The sequence below is a fragment of the Sciurus vulgaris genome (assembly GCF_902686455.1).
Source record: "Sciurus vulgaris genome assembly, chromosome: 5".
In the NCBI taxonomy this organism is placed as follows: domain Eukaryota; kingdom Metazoa; phylum Chordata; class Mammalia; order Rodentia; family Sciuridae; genus Sciurus; species Sciurus vulgaris.
This window is the reverse complement of record NC_136465.1, coordinates 87,752,270-87,772,611: the sequence shown is the minus strand read 5'-3', so window position 1 is coordinate 87,772,611 and position 20,342 is coordinate 87,752,270. Positions and strand designations below refer to the sequence as shown.

The 20,342-nt window shown below is 34.6% G+C and overlaps 1 protein-coding gene across 20 annotated transcripts in view; it reads right to left on the bottom strand.

The window, feature by feature from the left end:
• The window catches only part of PLEKHA5 (pleckstrin homology domain containing A5), a 259,415-nt gene that overhangs the window by 113,437 nt on the left and 125,636 nt on the right, over positions 1-20,342 (bottom strand). The window contains exon 1 of one of the 20 annotated variants that reach the window (XM_079141453.1): positions 3,811-4,307. The exons of the other annotated variants lie outside the window; for them this stretch is intronic. The gene's annotated coding sequence lies outside the window, so the exon portion shown is untranslated. Of the gene's footprint in view, positions 1-3,810; positions 4,308-20,342 lie in introns of those variants that run through there. 20 annotated transcript variants of the gene reach the window in all.

The following is a 20,342-nucleotide window of genomic DNA, read 5'->3' as shown; positions in this document are numbered from 1 at the left end:
TTGTAACTATCTTCTTAGCTATTTAGTCCATCCTTGCTGAGCATCACTCTTCTAACACCAAAGATCAGCTGGGGGTAGGGTAGGAGGGACACATGACTAACAACAAAATCTCTACCCTTTTGAAAAGATAAAGTACTTGGTAAGCATCAAAGGTATATTTTTTGGACCTAACAGAAGTCTTACCAAATATTAGCTGAACTGGAATATGCTAGAGAGCAGAGTTCTTTAAAAAAAAAAAAAAAAAAAAAAAAAAAGTTTAACTGCATCACTACCTTGTTTAAAAAATTGTTGGCTCTCTACTCCATCTTTAATGTGAAGTAATGACCTATACACAACTCTAATTCAATTAATGAAGACAACTGAAAGCGTGATCTGAGGTCCACAATATTTATTGTTGAATGATCTACACTAAAAAAGTATGCATAAAGTTATACAACTGAATAAAAAGATAACAGGGTATATTTTAGTAGCTTAAAAGAGTACTATTTGAAAAATTACAGAGTAACTTATATATATATGTTTTTACTAAAGTCATAAGAATTTTTTTGAAGGGTACAGTGGCACATGTCTATAATCCCAGCAGGAGAATGACAAGTTCCAGGCAAGTAGTGAGACCCTCTCTCAAAATAAAAAATAAAGAGGGCTGGGGATATTGCTCAGTGGTAAAGTACCAGTTGAATACCCAGTCCCCATCACACCCAAAATATTTTAAAAATAAGACTAATCAGAACCCCATCTGAGAAACACGTGGATAGTAAGAAGTATTCCTCTAATAATTTAAAAACAAAATAATGTGGCATTTCAAAATATAAAACCTAGAATTATATCAATTTAGACAACTCTACTCCCTAATGAATGCTAATTAGCAATATTTTATTTTAACATGCATTAACTAACATTTACTATACCAGTGGGAAGGAAGCAAAGAGCAAATTAGAAAAAGCCAAGTATTAAGCACCACTTCTTAAACATTCCTCTTTAGATAGAAACCTAATTCTAACCTATACACGAGTTATCATGAATAAGTTACTTTGAAGGGATCAGATTATTTTGTTGTACATGAAACACATTATTTTCAATAAGTCAAACTGACAAAGTAAAGGATTTAATTAAAAAAGAAAAATGCTAATCATTTAACTATTCTTCATTATACAGTTATTTACTTATTTTCAGATACTACATGAGCTTCATCAAAACAATCATTGCAAGAACAAAAATCAAATGATAACCCTGTAAAACAAGACTTTGTTAAAAAGATTTCTTTCAAAATGGTGCACAGTGCAGCAAATACACAGCCTTAAAAATGTTATTATAAATATAAATAAATAACCACAAACAAATACAAAGGGAAGACTGATTAGGGATTGAACTTGCTTAGAAAAAGAAGAGCAGGAAGAACATCACAAGTGTGACTGCTATTTGAATGAGCCTGCTGGGATCAGCAGGAATGGTCGAAAAGGGATAGAGGTTTTCTATCACTTCAATCTCAAAATAATGGATTTTAAAAACCTCTGAAAAGATCCAAACATAATGTACTTTATGTGATCCACACAGCACTTACACTTAAGGCTCAATTTAGTTAAGAAATCATTATCCCCAAGCACCAAGAAATTTCTCACTTACAGTAGGTGGGAATCCAACCTGGCCCACTTCCTACAGCAGAACATTGCAATGGCAATATTCGACACTGGAGAAATATTTCCTTCTAACAAGAGTATAAGGCATGGCATGCTATCAGTTGGCTAGCTAACTGGCAGGTTTTAATAATCAGAGTAAAGATGAAGTCTCTTCAATACATAGATCAAGATACTCTCCTCATTCATTTAACTTGCTTAGTCCATTGTTTATTTCATGTTGAAATGTTTATTGAACATCTAATATGTATAGAAGGCTTTGTACAGTCCACCACTAGGAAATAAAAATATAGCTTAAGACTCTAAGGTGCTTAAAGACCCAACTGAGTTTATCAGGCTAAATTTCAAAAAAAGAAAAGCAATGCAATTATACTTTTCAAGCAGGCTATACTACTGGTGGAAGCTATTTCTCAAAGCATACATTATCCATTAGAAAACAAATAAGAATTCTATTTCCTATCCCTTTAGACTAGGGTAAAACTTTTATGTCAATTTCAAGTTATCCCCCTGCAGTTCTGCTCACCATCTTCTTTTTTCTCATTTTGCCAAATTTAATTTCCTATTAAAAAAAAAAAAAAAAGCTTAAGTAGCTTCTTCTTAATTGAACTTGGTAGCAGCCAATGACCTCTGATGTCATAATGTCTCAAAAACATCTTTGTTTAAAATGCATAACAAATATATTTCATCATTGCCACAGCAATTTACTGCTTAAGTTTAAAATATAGGGTATTTTACATACCACATTAAAATAGTTTACGAGGATTCATGATAAATTTTTAAAAGAATAAAAATATTCATGAATTTTCCAAGTACAGTACTTAAATTTTCTATCTTTGGGTGGAATCTTAGCTGAAACTTGAACATTCTGCATCTTCAAGGGAAAAAACTGGATCTTGAATTAAGGCTGTCAAGTTATATAAAATGAACTTGAAACCCTACTTCTACATTTCTATCCTTCTAAATATAGAAGTCTCATGTCTTGGGAGTCATAATAGGAAGTAGATGTTTATTCCTCAAATTTGATATTTTGCATATTAGCATAAAAAGTTAATTTAGAACACATTTTTGCATGTAAAAACATGCATAGCAAGTCTTAGTCTTCAATTGCTTCAGAAAATTGAAGTAAAAAATTATTTTTAAAGAATTTCTATACTGTCTTTTTTTTCAACTAGACTTATAAAGTATAAAATGCTTATTTTTTAAGGGGAAACTTGGGAAATTCTTCTAAAAGACCTTGCAATCAAAGTCTGCTATTGAACCTTCATGAAAACAACTATGCCAGAAATGTCAAGATATAAAAAACGTTAAAGGCTTTAGTTTATAAATAGAATAAAATTAAGATAATATCTTTCATTCACATACAAAGGAGAAAAAGAAATTATAAGCAAAATAGTTACATCCAAAACCCATAAACTCTGCACAACAGAACAATAATGCTTTCAAACTAAACATATAGTGCAATTCAAAAAAATGTGAATTTGTAATCAGTCCTTAAAAGACATATTTCCCAGCCTCTACAATCAATGGCTGTGTAGCATTCTCCTTTAAATTTCTAAAATTCCTTTAAATGCTGAAATACTGTCTATAACATGTAATTCTCCTCCCAGGATATTGCTCTTCAGTTTTAGGCTAATAAATATTTTTAATCACATCACTGAAACAACCCCCCAAATTAAAGAATTTAAAGAGATTCAGTATTTCAACTGTTAACTTGCTTAGACCATTATTAAATTATGCATTAAAGAAAGCATTATATAATGAATATCATTGAGCTTCTCCATAGGAATGTGTGAGGAACTATTAATCTAATTTTCTTTGAGATGAAGGGAGGTTAACCTTCTGAGACTTTAAAATAAAAATCCTCAGGCTTTGAATCTATTTTTGACCACTACATATTTATGAAGTTTTAAGTTTAGGAGACACCACCGCAAAGACATTCCAACTCCCACATCTAAAAATGTTCAAGTTATTTGACAATCTAATAAATACATTTATATTTCCACAATACAGTAAGTTTTAGAAATATTTATGGCACGTAAGTGCTCTGCCCTAGGCACCATGCCTGGCATAGGGCTATAAAGATTATTTACCACAGGATCATTAACTGAGAAAATAGACTACTGTTCATATAGGCATTAGTTATTATTAACAAATAAAAGTAACAAGAATTACTCACCAGCCTTCATCAAAATCACATTCTTGAAAAGAAACTCAACTACAGGCAAAAAAGGACACGGGGATAAAAATAAAACTGAAGTCCTTTGTCTTTGAGCTGCTCCCTCTGAGCACTGTGGGCACTATGCACTAAGGAAATGCACTATGGCTGTCAGGCTGGCCTGCCACTCTGGAAGTCTGACACCAGACTTACGTCACATTCTAACATGTCATTGCAGCCACAAATTAAGGCAGTTTCTCCAGGAAGGATCTGTTGTGATTATGCATGCCTTCTAGTCAGAAGAGTAAAATATGATTTCAATTTCTTTGAAACTGGCATACAGCATAGGGTAAAATACCAAGATATACGGTTATAAGCAGTTTTTGAAAAATACAAGAATGTGAAAAATAACCTTAGCTCTAAATAAATGGATATTTCCTGTTAAAAATGTAAGCACACCAACTAAAATAACTCCTTTAAAAAGTTTTTTGTTGTTGTCCACAGTTGATACACACTTGTTTTCAAGTCTTTTTTTTTTTTTTTTTTCCAGTACTGGGGATCGAACTCAGGGCTTTGTGTTTGCAAGGCAAGCACTCTACCAGCTGAGCTATCTCCCCAGCCCTACACACTTGTTTTCAATCCATAAAAGGTATAAAGAAGACTAAAATTCCCTGACTTTCCAAAATCCAAAAATAATGACAGCTGCACAGATCACTTACTATGTCAAATGCTTTACAAACTCATTTGAGCCTAAAACAACAGGATAAGTTCTACAGTTATCTTCATTTTACTGAAGAAACAGCGGCACAGAATAGTTATTTGTCCATGTTCATAATGCTAATAAAACCTAGGCAGAGTGTCTCTATTATAGACATTTAAAATTTACTAAGTAGAAGATACAACTGTATCCTAATTTTAGACCAGAGTTTATGTACAGAAACATACTTATTCTACATAAGGAAATCAAATTATGTTATTTTGCAATGTTTTATTTTTTTTCATTCAGCAATGTGCCATGGACAGACATCACATTTCTAATTTTCCTTTTTAATAACTGTGTATCAGTTATCCAAACCCATGTTATACTGGGCACTTTATTTTCAATTTCTTGCTATAATAAATAATACTTAACACAGAAACAAAAAACTTGAAAAAAGAAAAAATGCATATCAGCTCAGTTATCTTAATACTTTTTTTTTTGTTTAGCTATGTAGGATAATTCTTAGAGGAAGGATGGAAAGGTCAAAGCATGTGCATGTTTTTAGCATTTTGAAACACTGTCCTCCAAAAAGAATTAACAATTTATATTTGTACCTAGTGTCTTAGATTTTTCCTTTTTCCATATCCTGGCTCATATGGAATACTGGTAATTACCTTTTATCTTTGCAAATCGAATAGAAAATACATGCTACCCACTATTCTAATTGCAAATGGGGTAAAATCTTTTCTTTGTATGCCTATTCATGAGAGAGGCAGTTCAAAATGGTCAAAGGCACATAATTCTGAAGTCAGATGATTCCTGTTTAAACCTAGTTCTTTTCAACTGCTCTCAGACCACAAGTTACTTAGCCTTTCCCTGTTAAAATTTTCTTATATGGGAAATAAAGATGAGAATTTAATCCTCATGGATTTTTTGTGATGATGAAAAAAATTGTGTAAAGCAATTAGAACCCTGCTTACCACATAAGTTTAATTAAATGTTGAGTCATATTTAATGTCTGACCGTATTTCTTCTATAATTCATGCTCCAAATTTGCTCAAAATGGTGATTCTTAATAGAGAATGGGGAAAACATTTCATGAAACACCATGAATACCTTGCTTGACTGCCAATGGTAGTCTAAATTTTTTAGATCACATCCATTAGAGTACTAACCAGACTTGACCATGCTTAGCTTCTGAGATCAGATGAGAGCGGGTGTGCTCAGGAAAATTTTTAGATATATCAATCTGAGATGTCTTACAACTAAATCTAACACGTAACCTAACTGGTGCTAAAACATTCCTTTCATATGAAACTGCAGTAACAAAAATTAAAAATAGCACCTCAAGCTGAGAAAACAAAATTGTATCATCATGTAGTTTGAAATATAAAAAAAGCAAGCCAACAGTTTGCTATAACCAGAAGGTTTTGCATATGTTTTAGAAAAGTAGTGATTCATGATCATTTCCATTTTTTTTTTCAGGTCAAGGTCTTGTTCATTTCAATTCAGTCTAAACTTTTTACACTAAAACAGAAACCCACTCTTGGAAACACCAAAAAGAAGTCAATGAAACAACTTTTTCCCACAATACTAAAAACAAAGGAGAGTCCCCTTTAAATGACATAAAGCATAATAACTTATAAGCAGAGTCCATAAAAGTTATAATGTAGTAGGCTTATTTCTCCCATCCTCAGATCAATTAGATTTTCTATTATGTAACAAAGATTTCAACAGTTTCACCATCAAAATAATTACAAGAAAATATTTTAAAAAACTCAAGTCAGCTGCAATCCCAGTGACCTGGGAGGCTGAGACAGGAGGACTGCCAAGTTTGAGGCCAGCCTCAGCAGGGTAAACAGACAGTGTCTTAAAAAAAAAAAAAAAAAAAAAGTCTGGGGATATAGCTCAGTAGTCAAGAACCCCTGAATTCAATCCCCAGAATTAAACTGTGTCCCCTCACCACCCACCTTAAGGTAGAAGGTGTGGTAGTGTGTATCTGTGTAGTCACAGGTACTTGAGAAGCTGAGGTGTGAGGAACATTTGAGCTCAGAGGTTCCACCACCCTGGCCAACATAGTGAGTCCCTAACTCAAAAAACAAAAGGGTCTAGAGTTGTAGCTCAGTGTTAGAGCATTTGCCTAGCATGTGTGAGGCACTGGATTTGATTCTCAGAACCACATAAAAATAAATAAATAAGGTCCATCAACAACTAAATATATATATATATATATATATATATATATAAAACAAAAGAAACAATATCATTTTTATTTTTATTTTTTGTTCTATTTAGTTATACATGACAGCAGAATGCATTCTGATTCACTATACACAAATGGAGAACAATTTTTCATTTCTCTGGTTGTACATGATGTAGACTAATACCATTCATATAATCATACATGTACACAGGAAACAGAATATCTTTAAAGGCTTATTAAGAAGAAGTTTTATATTTTCCTAGCATATCTGGTTTAGGTGTGTGTTCACTCTTTACATATGCAGTAAAAATTGTCCCATCTGAAGACAGACCTTTTTAAATAAAACTGCAGGAGAATATGTTTGCAAAATCACACATTGGCATGGTGGTTGTGTATATAGCTGCCAGGAGAACTACAATAAAATGAAGCAGCAGAAAATCTGTCAAAAGACACTGGAAGATTATCTGGAATACTAAGTAACAAGCAGGGCAAGTATTTGGCTTATTAAGTTAATAGTATCCTGCATGGTTTCTCTGAGTATGAAGAACCTGTGAGCCTCCGGCCACATCACCACCTACCTACCATTTACAGAACATCTACTACAGGGAAAACATTACAGTGGGGCAAAGGAAGTAAAGAGGGAATAAGATAAGGTTCCTTTTCTCAAAGTCATATCAGCCTGAACTGACAGTTTAATAGGACAGAACAAGCTGTAAACAGATCATTATAATATATCAAAGAGTTCTAAAGAAGAAATGGCTAAATGCCTGGGAGAATCTGTAAAAGCCTTAACAAAGTGACAGCTAACCTGACTACTCCAGGATGAGATGTCAGTCAGAGATCAGTAGTTAGTACATAGTTATGAAGAAATCTAAAGTTTACACCTATAAAACAGTGCCCAATTAGAGAAATTATTTACTTAAGCCAAAAATGTATTAAAATACAGCAATTCTCACAAGTGCCTTGTATGATTTTGCCCAGCTTTTCCCAATGTCTGCCCAAACCACATTTGAGACAGACTGAGGCAGGTATATGGATGGATTTCTACTACTTTGTACATGCTAATAAACTTTAAATCAGTTGGAAATCTTAAATCTCAATTAATCTTGATTCTCTTTTTCCGTATACCACAGAGCAGGACCATGCTTCATCTAAAAACCACAGAAAAACTCCTGCAAGGACTTCTTAAGTATTCTCCACATGCTTGAGTGAAAGAATGGACATTTTTTTAAGCTGTCTGTTTTATCTCAACTCCCTAAGGTTTCCCTCCCAGTAATGGGAACAAAGCCCTTAAAGCTGTTCCAGGAAACAGCCCCAAACAGAGAGAAAAAGAGTAAATTGAGCCTGATAGCCAGATAGTGCTCAAACAGTAGGATTACCAGAAACTATTGACCAGAATCTACAGCCTGTTGTAAAACATTGTGAAACATGTTGTCAGCAAACCCAGACCCCCTTTGAAATTTCCTGGCAGCTTTGTCCCCCTTTTCCCTTTCATGTGTGACCCCTCCCGATGTGTGGTTTCTGCCTTTATAAACCTACAAGATTTTCTGCTAGGGACTCGACTCCTGGAGTTGGGTCCCAGCGCGCTGGAATAAACACCTCTTGCGGTTTGCATCAAGTGACGCCTCCTGCGGTTGATTGGGGTTGCCGTCCATCCATGGGACAGAGTTGGGGTTTCCTTTTTGGGGGGCCTTACATGAGCACATTACTCAGGCATATTTGTGATAATGACTGAGGATCCGGTTGTGCTATCTTTTGTTTTTCAGTCATTATACTATTTCACTTCAGTGGTATGTAAAACTTTTGACCACACTTTTCTTGAAAATGCTATCCTTGGCCTGATTTATCTGACCTGGTTCCCTAGCATTTACTCTACAGACAGGTTTACGTCCAAGCAACTCAATCCAACACTTAATTGCATTCATAATTTGGTACCAACTTACTCATCACTAATATCTAAAGTAGATATGGGTAAGAAACAGATTCTACCTATCTGTTTGCACCAGTGCCTAAGAGGCTGTGCAACACGAAGCATGCAAATGTTTCACCAACTGATTACTGATTATTTTTTAATTTCCTGGTCATAGGAGGTCCTTTTGGTACAACAAAGTAACAGTAATGTAAATTTAAAATGATTTAAAAATATGGCATCTCTCTCCCTCATATCATCTGTTAAAAGTTAGTAATCAGGTAAGGAATCAAATATTCACACCTAATGGTAACCTAATCTACTTCATAGATTCCAAATATCCCTGGTAACCACAACATCAACTGAAGTTCAGTAGAGAAATAAGTTCTATGTCACCAAGAAAGGCAATCAACTAAGTATTGGACCAACAACTGCTTCTAAACATTATGTTAGTCATCCTCATTTGGCACTTACATAAAACAGCCCAAATATTTCCAATTTACTACCCAATGTTCAAGGATTATTCTGCCTTATCACCTGGGTATTCCTTTAGAGGTAAACTCACGACACAGCAAACTTCTGGAAAAAGTAATTGGAAGAGTTGAATGATTTAAGAATCAAATTAATCTATAAATACCTGTTAAGGAGAGACCAATTATAATGAAAAAGTTCTTCATAACACTAGAATCTTCCTCCCTGGGGAGTGATACCTACTAAAGCATACTTGCTTACTAACGGGATTCAGGATCTTTTCATTTGAAAATACCAGGTCATAAATGAATAAGCTGACCTTGGAGGGTCAGCTTAATAAGACACTTAGATATTTTTATTCCCTTTAATTCATTTCTTCCAATCCTTTGTACTTTTTGTGTGACATTAGTTGCAACAAATCCTCTGAACAACTTCTTCCTTCTGAAGTTTATCAAAACATGTATCTCATCCATTTACATTACTCAGTTCCCATTCAAATGTTAACTTCTCAGAGATCTTCCTCAATCTCCCTCACTCAGGTAGTTCTAATACTACAAACTAGGAACAATCAGCATTACAATCAGCAATCTAGAGTCAGCCATACTTTCAATCTCAAAGAATCTGCGAGTATGGGATGTATATATAAACTATTTTGCTTATAATATATCCTATTTTACTTAAAATCTACCTTCATGGAGACTGGACTAACTCTTAAGTTCATTATGCAATTAAATACAAACCAAAGTTAGAGGTATAATCAAAAAGATGGGAAAAAAAGTGAGCATTAAAACTGATCATCTCTTCTTTCCTTTGTCCTTGTTATTATATAAAATCTCAACTGAACTATAGGAGAACTACTCTAATATCCATGGTACACTGGAACATTATAACTATCTTTGGGAGCTTGAAGACAATTTTACTTGATGGGAAAAAAATGAATTCTGAGAGGTAGATTTTAACTATCTTTTCAGCTAAATTATTACAGTTCAAAGTAACTTCCAAAGAGTAAACAGGCAACAAATATAATATGCAAACTTAATATTTATGTGCATATATGTTTTTAAATGATAGTTTGAGTTTATAAATAAACTCATTTCAGTTTGAAAGACGTCATGAAATCTGACTGATTTCTGCAGACCCTGATTTATCAACAAAACATCTATTATTCAGGTATAAACAGTCAATTTTTCACTTGTACCATCTGCCTGGAAGATACATGATCTGTTTTTGATGCAGGAAAAGGATCAAACATATGATAGCACAACCAGTTTCATTATCATCAACAAATAGGCCTCAAAGAAAAAAAACCTACAATGGTTGCTTTGTGTTAGTTTGATTTACTTAAGAAATTCTGCTTATCACTCTTTTGCAAGGAAGCAAGAATATCCATGATTTCAAAAATTTTACTATCAACACATAGGACAGAATACATTACAGAGACTCATGATTGAAACACAGCCTTGGGACCTGTGAGGCCCTTTTATTTTTACAACTGACTCAGTGAAAGTAACTGACTTCCTAAACTGTCCTTTACTCATCATAATATGGCAGAGCAGACCATGTTTTATTGGGGAATAAATGTTTTCTCTTAAAACTGAACCAAAAAAGAACAACACCATATTTATTTTTGGGGAGCGGGGTGGTGCTATGAAATGACTTATAAAACAGATATAATTTTAATTTGCCATACTTCTACATTTTTGGCCCTGAAGAGAAAACTTCTTTGCCCTCTTTCACACCCTCTTTGTACCAATTATTTAGCCAACAAGTTTTTTCTATTCTTTTAAATGAAAACACTTATTCTTAATTTAGAAATTTATTAGAAAGGCTACACATACCCCTCCCTGTGGGGTAGCACGGGCCAAATAATCCCAACTACTTGGGAGGCTGAGGCAGGAGAATAGTAAGCGCCAGGCCAGCCTTGGAAATTCAGTGGGACCCTGTCTTAAAAGAAAAAAATTAAAAGGGCTGGGAAAAGCAGCATTTTTGTTTTTGGTACCAGGGATTAAACATAGGGACACTTAACCATACCCCCAGCCCAACACTTCTTTTTTTTTTTAAGATCCTTTAGGAGATTTTAAAAATGAAAAAGAAATGAGACATACAAATCAGTTGCAGGTAGAGTAGATGAGGTAGATGAGTAGGATAGAGAAGTATGTAGCTAAAATACAAGCAAAAATTTTGAGCTTGAACCCTATAAAGGATGGGTAGGATCTGGAGAGAAAAAAAAAAGTCATAATGAAAAAACACTGCATCAAAAATGAGATGGTGGACGGTTTGGTTACAATGCAGTGGTCTAGAAAGGAGGTGAAGAGCAGAGCTAAAGTTTGTGAGCATTATGCAAAGAGGCCTGGGTGAGTGTCACAATACAGGTCATAGAGAGCTACTAAAGAAAGAAGGGTTTGATCAAAGGAAATTTATTAGCAGAGTATTCTAAGTCAAGAGGAGAGTTGGCCAGGGTTTGGATTTATCATAAATGCCCTTGAGAAAGTTGATTTTTCCATGAAGCAGTTTCACTTAGTATGAAACAGGACTATAAACCTCACAAAAACAAAATGAAAACACTTAGTCGGCTCCCATTGTCCAGAGAGTATGTACTTTATAAACAAATAGATGTAAAAGAAAAAGAGCTTTTTGTTTCATTTTTAAGATGGAATCTTACTATGTTACCCAGGCTGGTCTCAAACTCCTGTGTTCAAGTGATTTTTTTTTGCCTCAGTTTCCCAAGTAGCTGGAACTACAGGCACTGGCTACCACAATCAACCAGAAAAGGAGCTTGGAATGATACTGATTTGGAAACAAGTGACCAGTCTCTGCTAACAGATGCTCCTTCTTCCTGTGCTAAGTAAGCTTCATTCAGGGAAGAAATGCATTCAACTCAAGTACTACTAGATTTCCTAGCTTCCCTTGTAGATGTGGCCATGTTAATTGTGATGGGCTGACAGATCGGGCTCCATGAGAGTGTTATAGGCCAGACTCTAAGGGAAATGACTAAATAGACTCCATTTTGCTCTGAGATTCCATGTTGTGTAGGAAATAAGCTTCTCCCATGGGAACACCTCGCCTCTGTGCCCATCATCAGTTACTTGGTGTGACATGTTTAATAATATACAATGGCAACTCCTCTGTAGTAAGAATTGCTCTCTTTTGATTCCTATTGCGCTTAACCAATGTACCATGTAAATGGTAATTGTGTGGATGTTAGCAACCATTCTTTAGTTTGTACTTAGGTAAGAGTCATTTTGACCCACTTCCCCTTCTGTTGATGATCTCATGATTTTAGTTTGTAATTTCGAATCATAGCAACCAACACTTATGATTGATGTGATTTTTGGTATAAAAACCCCTACAACCCAGTGGTCGGGGCTGTTCTCCCAATAGCCATTTTTTGGGGCATTGTGTGAGACAGTCAGCTGGCCAGCTTAATAAAGACTCAAATTTGGACTTCTCAGTGGTGATCAGTCTGTTCTTAAGCTGCGCCCCATAACATTTGGAGGCCACTCCAAGTGGAGACACAGCCACTGAGATGTAAACAAGAATGTTATGTGGGACCTCTGGAAAGGGGGCATTAAAGGGAGCTGACTCAGCTAGGAAATTAAGCCTTTTTCCCCATGGATTTTTTATTCCTTTTGGACACCATATGGCCATTTTGGACCATGAAGTAATCTTGCAAACTGAAGTCTTGCTCTAGGATGGTGAATCAGGAAAACAGTAGGAATCTAAGGCTTTGATTTCACCCTAGAATGCCTATCACTGGGGGTGTTTTACTTTAAAAGAGAATAAATGATTCATAGAAGTTCTTCATCTTAAACCAATCACTGACATAAGGAACAGGATTAACTGTTTAACAATAATTATTATTTATACAGGGGAGCAAGGGAGCTCAACTTTTCAAAGCACATGAAAGAAAAACACACCAGAACAAAAATCTGAATATTTTTCAACAGGAAGAAAGTTGAAGAGAAGAGAGAGAGTTTGGTAGGCACCAAGAGTGATCTATCACATTCTGTGATGAATTAATAAACCATATGTAAAATTAATTAATATGTAATTCAGCATGAAAAAACCAGTTCAAGTCAGTAAGTGACTGGAAAACATTAACAATGAACAATAAGAAGATTAAACTGTCAAAACTTTTTAAGTTCTGTACAATAGAAACATAAAAAGATATACCTGACTGGAAACTAGAAGGATATAATCCACCTCCTTATACAGTGAAATGGTCAAATTTAAAACCTTGAAAATTACAGGCATATTTTCCTACTCTAAGTAACGTGTATCCAAAACTGACTCCTAAATCAGCTAGTATTTTCAAAGTGTTAATTCTATATTAGATATAAAACATAAACAAGAAAGGAATAAAGTATATTAATTTTAATAACAGCAAAATTCATTTCCTAAGAACTTTTTAAAAATTTTGTTCAGATACCTAAAGATCAGAAATTACATATAACCAAACACAATGGACCGATTTTAGTGTTCTGTGGTTTTCACTGAAGAGGTCTTTCACCTCTTTTGTTATACTGATTCCCAAATATGTTGTTTTTATTTATTTATTTATTTAGCTATTGTGAATGGGATAGTTTTCTTTATTTCTCTTTCAGTAGATTTTATCACTGATGTATAGGAACGTATTTATTTATGGGTGTTGATTTTATAACCTGTTACTTTGTTGAATTCATTTATGGGTTTTAGAAGTTTTCTGGTGGAATTTTTAAGCTCTTCTAAATACTGAATCCTGTCATTAGCAAATAATGATAGTTCTTTTCCTGTTCATATTCCTTTAATTTCTTTCTCCTGTCTAATTGCTCTGGCTGGAGTTTTAAGGACTATGTTGAATAGAAGTGGTGAAAGAGGGCATCCTTGTCTTGTTCCAATTTTTAGAGGGAATGCTTTCAGTTTTTCTTCATTTAGAATGATGCTGACCTTGGGTTTAGCATATATAGCTTTTGTCTATTGATGTGATGGATTAAGTTTATTGATTTCCATATGTTTAACCAACCTTGCATCCTGGGATGAACCCTATTTGATTGTGGTGAACTATCTTTTTAATGTTTTTCTATGTGATTTGCCAATATTTTATTGAGAATTTTTGCATCCATGTTCATCAGGGATATTGGTCTGAAGTTTTCTTTCCTTGATGTGCCTGTCTGGTTTTAGTATTCGAAGACAGAAAGACCTCCCATGCACCCGGATAGGAAGAATTAATATTGTCAAAATGGTCGTACTGCCAAATTGTTACATAGATTTAATGTAATTCCAATTAAAATCCCAACAACATTCTTCATAGAACTAGATAAAGCAATCATGAAATTTATTTGGAAAACTAAAAAACCCAGAATAGCCAAGGAAATCCTTAGCAAGAAAAGTGAAGCATCACAATACCAGACCTTAAACTATACTACAAAGCCATAGTAACAAAAATGGCAGGGGGGGCTACAATTGTGGCTTCGTGGTAAAGCAGTTGCCTAGCATGCATGAGGCACTGGGTTTGCTCCTCAGCACCACATAAAGATAAATAAAATAAGTCTGGGGAGATACCTCAGCTGGTAGAGTTCTTGTCTCAGAATCACAAGGCCCTGAGTTCAATCCCCAGTACCGCAAAAAAAAAAAAAAAAAAAAAAAAAAAAAAAAAAAAAAATAAAGGTATTGTGTCCATCTACAACTAAAAACAAAACAACAACCAAAAAGAAAAACAGCATGGTATTGGCACCAAAACAGACACATAGACCATTGGTACAAAACAGAAGACACAGACAAATCCACATACAGTTATCTCATACTAGACAAAGGCACCAAAAACATACATTGGAGAAAAGATAACCTATTCAATAAATGGTGCTGAGAAAACTGGAAATCTACATGTAACAAAATTAATTAAACCCCTATCTCTCACCCTGCACAAAACTCAATTCAAAATGAATCAAAGACTTAGGCACTAGATCTGAGCCTAATAGAAGAAAAAGTCGGCCCAAATCTTCATCATGTTGGTTTAGAGATTGATCTGACTTCCTTAACAAGATTTCTAAAGTGTAAGAAAATCAAGAATCAATAAATGGGATGAATTCAAACTAAAAAGCTTCTTTTCAGCAAAGGAAACAATAACATGAAGAGAGAGCCTACAGAATGGGAGAAAGTCTTTACCACATGCACCTAAGATAGAGCATTAATCTCCAGGATAAGATCTCTAAAAACCTAACACCAAAAAACACAACACAATCAATAAATGAGCTAAGGAACTGAACAGAGAATTCACAGAAGAAATATAACCAATAAATATATCAGAATGGCAATTATCAAGAATATGAACAACAATAAGTGTTGGTGAGGATATGGGGGGAAAGGTGCACTCATATATTGCTGCTGGGAATGCAAACTGATGCAACCATTATGGAAAGTGGTATAGAGATTCCGCAGAAAACTTGGAATGGAACCACCATTGACCCATTTATCCCACTTCTCGGTTTACACACAAAGGACTTAAAATCAACATACTATAGTGACACAGTCACATCAATGTTTATAGCAGCTTGGTTCACAAGAACTAAACTATGGAACCAACCTAGATGCCCTAAAACAGATGAATGGATAAAGAAAATGTGATATATATATATGTTGTGTGTATATACATATATATATATGTGTGTGTGTGTGTGTGTGTGTGTATTACACACACACACACACACACACACACGATGGAATATTACTCAGTCTTAAAGAAGAATGAAATTATGGCATTTGCCGGTAAATGAATGGAGCTAGAGAATATCATGCTAAGTGAAATAAGCCAATCCCAAAAAACCAAAAGTGGAACGTTTTCTCTGATATGCAGATGCTAATTCAGTGTTGGGGGAGGCTAGGGAAGAATAGAGTTACTTTAGATTATGTAGAAAGGACTGAAGTTGGTGGGGGGAAGGGGATAGGAAGGATTGTGGAATGAATCAGACATTATTATCCCATGTATATATATAACTATACGACCAGTGAGATTCTACATCATGTATAACCAGAAGAATGAGAAATTATACTGTTATACATTATGTATCAAAGTGCATTCTACAGTATGTATAACTAATTTTAAAAAAAAAGGAAAAAAAAAATAAATATACCAGTTTTGCAGGTTTCCTTTGAAAGACTTAACACTGTATGTTATTATCTAACAACAATAACAACAATTCTTTTTCACAATTTAATCTGGAAGCTCTAGAGCCAGTTCAGGAAACCAGCATAAATATTTAATGCTTACAGAAATGTAAAATAGTGTAGCCTTTATGAAAAACAGTTTGGTTAAAAAAGTTAGCCCTATGAGATACAACATGAGCCAGGCCTGGTGGTGCATACCTGTAGTCCCAGCTACTTGAAACACACAAGGCTGGAGGATGGCTTGACTTCCAGAGTTTTAAGGTTAGCCTGGGGAACATAGTGAGATACCACCTCAAGAAGATTAAAATGAAAGAAACAAAGAAAGAAAAGAAAAGCCATATGATCAAGCCATTTAGTTATAGATATATACTCAAAGAGTTGAAAACAGGTGTTCAAATAAATACTTGTATGTAAATGTTCAGAGCACCATTATTCACAATAGCCCAAAGATTGAAACAACCAAAATGTCTATTCCAATGGATGAATGAACAGACGAAAATGTGGCATTCATATACAATGGAGTATTATTCAGCAATAACAAAATAAAGTTTCTGTGCATGCTATTATATGGATGATTTCAAAATCATGCTGAGTCAAAGAAGCTAGGCAAAAAAGAAAAGAAAAGAAATCACATATTTTATTATTCCATTTATAAGAAATGTCCCAAAGAGGTAAATCCTCGGAGACCAAAAGCAGATGGGCCCTGGTTGGTAGAAGTGAGGGAAGTGAAAATGGGAACGAACTGCTTAATGGGAACAGGGTTTACTTTTGGGTTGATAAAAATGTTTTTGAATCAGAGGTGATGGTTGCATACCACTGTAAGTGAACATAACAAAATGCCAGTTAATTGTACACCAAGTTTTTTATGCTATATTAGTTTTACTGTAATTTAAAGTGATATATTATTATGAAATACATAAAGATCTGAAGAAAAATGTATAAATTATTTAAAGATCTAAAGAAAGATGTATACTGGAATTTAATCAGACTTGTCAATTTGTGTTAATCAAATAGTATTCTACAATTCTCAGTCTAATTGGAAATATACTGGGATCTTCTTCATTAATCCAGAATTCTAAAGGACCTAAAATCAGCAAACTACAATAACACAGCCACATCAATGTTTATAGCAGCTCAGTTCACAATAGCTAGATTGTGGAATTAACCTAGAAGTCCTTCAACAGATGAATGGATAAAGAAACTCTGGTATATATACACAATGGAATACTATTCAGCCATAAAGAAGAATACTATTATGGCATTTGCAAATAAATGGATGGAACTAGAGAATATCATGCTAAGTGAAATAAGCCAAGTCCAAAAAACCAAAGGCCGAATGAACCTTGATAAGTGGAGGATGATATATAATGGGGGTGGGGGAGGGGAATGAGAGAATAATGGGGGAACTTTAGAATATGTAGAAGAAAATGAGAGGGAGGGGGTATGAAAAATGGTGGAATGAGACAAAATGCAGTCTGCAAAAAATTAAAAGCTAAATAAAAAAATATATAACTCTACATTCTGATACTCAGATTAATTCCTACACTGCAAATGGAATCACCCAACTGGTCGTCCCAATCATTCTGGAGATGGTTTAAGAAGCATTCAGATGGAAATGACAAATGAAAGAGATTATAATAGTTTACTATCATGGAAACCCTTAGGAAAATTCCCTGGTATTTTGGCACCCTCTAACATCACTATATAATTTTTTTTGTTGTTTCTTATGGGAAAAATGGTATTAACAGTTTGTTTCATGCTGTCTACTGCTGTCACACAAGGTTTTACAAGGACCAAAAGACAGACCACACAGGATAATTTAATAAGAAAAACAATAAGTAAAATTTGCAATTTTATATTAAAATACCAAAAAGTCTAATTAAAACTCCATCTTGGATAGGTGCAGTGGTGCATGTCTATAATCCCAGCAGCTCAAGAGGCTGAGGCAGGAGGATTTCAAGTTCAAAGCCAGCCTCAGCAAAAAGTGAGTGCTAAGCAACTCAGTGAGACCCTGTCTCTATATAAAATACAAAATTAGGGATGTGGCTCAGTTGGTCTAGTGCCCGAGTTCAATTCCCAGTACTCCCCCCCCAAAAAAACCACTCCCTCTCCCTCTATAAACTTTACATGTTTGCAAAATTCCAATTAAAGAGAGAAGAAAAAAGCCCTGCCCTCAAATGTTTAAGTATAGTAAGCAAGTTCTACACTGGTCCAGAAATCCTGCTCTGAGAAAAACAATGAAAAGGGTTGCATACTTCTCCCCTGTGGAATGACAGCTGGCTAAGGCTCTGAGGGAGGCAGCAAGCACCCTTCTATTACCTCTCCTCAAAGAGCAAACACAAGCAGTTCCAGGTCCTGAACTATTTAGATACTAAGATTTTCACCCTTAAGGAAGTCAATTATTAGTAGTAGTACAGCAGTACTGCTAAGCATTTCATGTATGGCTAAAAGGAAATGCAAAAATGTGTTTCACTGATATCTCTCTCATTGTCCTAAAATTGCCATCCCATTGTGGCTGTAGGGAGAGATAACCTCAATTTTTGACAGATTCTATACACTTATTAAGCTGCATTGATATATAAAACATTTTCAAAAGTAAACGACATAAATTTTACTTTCAAAATCTGTGTATATATTTAATACAAAAGCCATATGCTTTTGAAATATTGTATTACTTTTATTTCATTAGAATACTGAAAACAGTCACTAAGGTCAACTGTGTAAAATTTCATAAGTCAATCATATTTGCTTAGAAATATTTCATACAACTCCCTAAAACTAAGTCTATTTTTTTAAACATCCTTTTTTGCAGCAACTTTAAAGGAGTTTTCATAAAGAAGGCAGGTTTTATGCTTGTTAGTGTGTACAAGGCTGTGGGTTCCAACCCCAGGACCATCAAAGAGGCAGCAGGGAGGGTAGGGTTTTTCCTTGGAAGGATGTTTTAACAAGAAACACAGAAAATGGCTTACATTGTATAGGAGTAATACTCACTGACAAAATGGGTGAAGGAGAAAAGGAATCAATGACAGAATACTATTAAGAAAAAAAAAAAAAGACATTCAACTAAATTTGAATTCTCCAAACTTCAGTCATTTCTGGCCATCTCTGAGCTTCTATTATGTTTGAGTACCACACGTACCATGAATAGTACTTGAGAGTTATTATAATTAAGCAATTTAAATAGCCTCTTCTCAAGGACTATCTGTGAAATCAAAGGCAGTTATTCATTTTTTTCTAATATAATATTAAAATGAGACAATTTTACCCACATAGTACATTGCTACCTTGTAACTATAATTACAAGTGAATTACCTTTAAAATATTTCAGTATCAACAGTGGAGGAAGGCAGTTAGTTAATATACTAAAATACTCTTAGCAGCATCCCACATCCTATGCCATTAAGCACTTGAAATATCACTTTCTAAATTTGTATCAGAAGGTTCATTAATTAGTATAAAGAATGTTGTAAATATTTTTTCATGTAAGATGGGAAAATTTTAAGTATGAGGTCATCTGGACGTCCTTGCTTAAATAGAAAATCAGAAATTTCGCCACACCTACCTTCACAGAAGCCTGATATGTTATTTGTTTTTTTTTTTTTGGTCACCAACAAAAAAGTGACAAATGGAAACAATGGAAAGGTGGAACGATTTATTTTGGCTCATGATTTCTGAGGATTCACTCAATGGCTGACTGGCTCCATTCCTGTGTGTCTGTGGTGAGGGAGAACATCACAGTGGAAAGGGCATGGAGGTCCAGTTTCCACCACCATCCAATTATGAATTAATCAATGGATTAATCCTGGATAAGGTTAGTGCCCTTATGATCCAACCACATCCCAAAAGCTCTACTTTGGAACATTTCTTCATCGGGATCCAAGTCTTCAAAACATGCACCTTTGGGGGGACACTCTAGATAAAAACCATAATACCCAGTAAAGAATTTCATTTGGCTCTTCATCCTTCTTAGTGAAGAAGTCTGCTTTCTAAATCAGTTAAGTGAGCTGACCCCTCTGCCAGGATATTGTTAGATTTGGAGTCAGTCTTCCTAAGATGTTTGTTGGAATGCCTAAAAAGGACACAGAGTAGGGACCTTCATTATTCTTACAGGTAGTCTATGTGACTAT